We start from the raw sequence: 1,885 nt of genomic DNA, 5'->3' as shown, positions 1-1,885 counted from the left end.
TGACATCACCCCATTTCTAACTAGATGTGTGCATGAGATAGTGTAATTAAGTATTTATTTGTTTATAGCTGTGTTCTCATCCTGTGGTTATGAGTAAATATTTGTGCAAGCTGCCTTTTGCACGCCACTCAATCATTTTTTCTTTCTTCTTTTTTTTCTGTGTACCATTCCTCTGATACTGAATGAGTCACTTGTTGCAGTTCTCCACTAGGGGTCAGTATTCTTTTAGAAGTCATACTCACTGGCACTGATTTGCTTCTTCCCTGTCAGTGGATCCAGATATATTTAGTGGTTTCATTATTTTTGGGGCTGCAAAACAGCACGACTGACCAAACAGCTCCCACCTCCAGCCGATCCTCACAAAGATGCCACATAAAATTGTAAAAACTGACAACAGACCTGCTACAACAGACCAAAAATATTTTTCCCCTTCTCTTCTTCCTTCACTTGTTCTTCCCATAAACATTTGGCTGGAGCAAATGACTGCATTTTCAATTAAATGAGCTGAAGAAACAGCCAACCGAGACATCTGTCAGTCTCCCGAATAAACCAAACAAGTGTCTCACCAGCATACAGTAGCAACTCCCTGGGCTGGAAACAGGCGACACACACAACAAGCACACTCTCCCCACAACAGAGCTGGAGCCAAATAAAACCAGAGGGAAACAGACATCATAAAGTTTTCCCTATTTTCATGCTGCCAAGAACAAAAGTCAATCCCCGCATGGTGGGGCCTTTGATATAGATGGAGAGCGCGAGCCCAGCTTATGTTGTCAAAGTGTGAGTGTGTGCGTGTGCTTAGTGTGTGTGTGTGTTTGCAAAGCCACATTTTGCACTGCAGAATGCACAAAATCCACAGTGGTGAAAAATCAAGATAGCGATGATCCTCTGTTTCCCTCCGTCTCTACTTCCCTCTTGTTTTGTCTTGGCCACAAAAGAATCTGTGAATAGAGTTGCTGCTGTATGACCATTTCAAGCCTCATCCTTTTCTCTGAGATAAGTTTATCATTAGGTCCCCTAGTTGAAAGCTATTGAAGTGCATCTCATTTCTCCTTTCCTATTTATTAATACAAACTTGACAACACACACAGTCTATTAAAAATAAAACCTCAACGCTGATTGATGTGATGCACCGAGGGTGTGTGATCTGTGTCCATATCCCACACGTGCCCTACGGCAGGCTTACCAGAGGGATCAAGAATAACCGGTGCTTCAGTGCTGTGTCATATTTGGAGAGAGGAAATGCAATCTGTGGAATTGGCCATCTGAACGAGACTTATGAAATTAGTAGGCTAATTATTTCCATTTCTTTGTGAAGATGGCAGATTCACAAGTGCTAGAGGCAAATTGGGAGCTCACGGATTCTTTTCCATCTGCTTTATTTAAAAAAAAAGTGCAGTGAAAAATCCTATGGAACCAGCAAAGCAAAGCGCTCATTATATGCACAGCCGGAAACGATGAAAATGACAAAGAAAAAGGTCCTTGTGCGCACATTCGGAATTTGCATTCAAACAAGCTTATTTTGTGTGAGCAATTCTGCCCTCATGAGCCGTTGAAGCTCAGCCAGGATATTGTCAGCCTTTTTGTTTTCTTTTTACAATCTACTCAGAATCCTTCTATCTTCTGCAGAAGGATAAAAATTTATATCGAACACTCAAATAGCACTTTCCTTTATATTGCGCTGTACACCCCACATATCACAAGCTTTAGATATGAACACATTTTCCAGTTCTAGCAAAAATAAAATAACTTTGCACCATGTTGGACTGTAATTGGTCCCATTTCTTTGTCCCCACTCTTAGTACTTATTGCAACAACTCAGTTTATTACTTCTTGTGTGGTGAGGATTTTCTCTGACCATACACTGTACACCATAAATGATGCT

This window comes from Rhamphochromis sp. 'chilingali', assembly GCF_963969265.1.
Source record: "Rhamphochromis sp. 'chilingali' genome assembly, chromosome: 9".
In the NCBI taxonomy this organism is placed as follows: Eukaryota; Metazoa; Chordata; class Actinopteri; order Cichliformes; family Cichlidae; genus Rhamphochromis; species Rhamphochromis sp. 'chilingali'.
The sequence above is the reverse complement of the archived record's forward strand: the minus strand, read 5'-3'. Positions refer to the sequence as shown.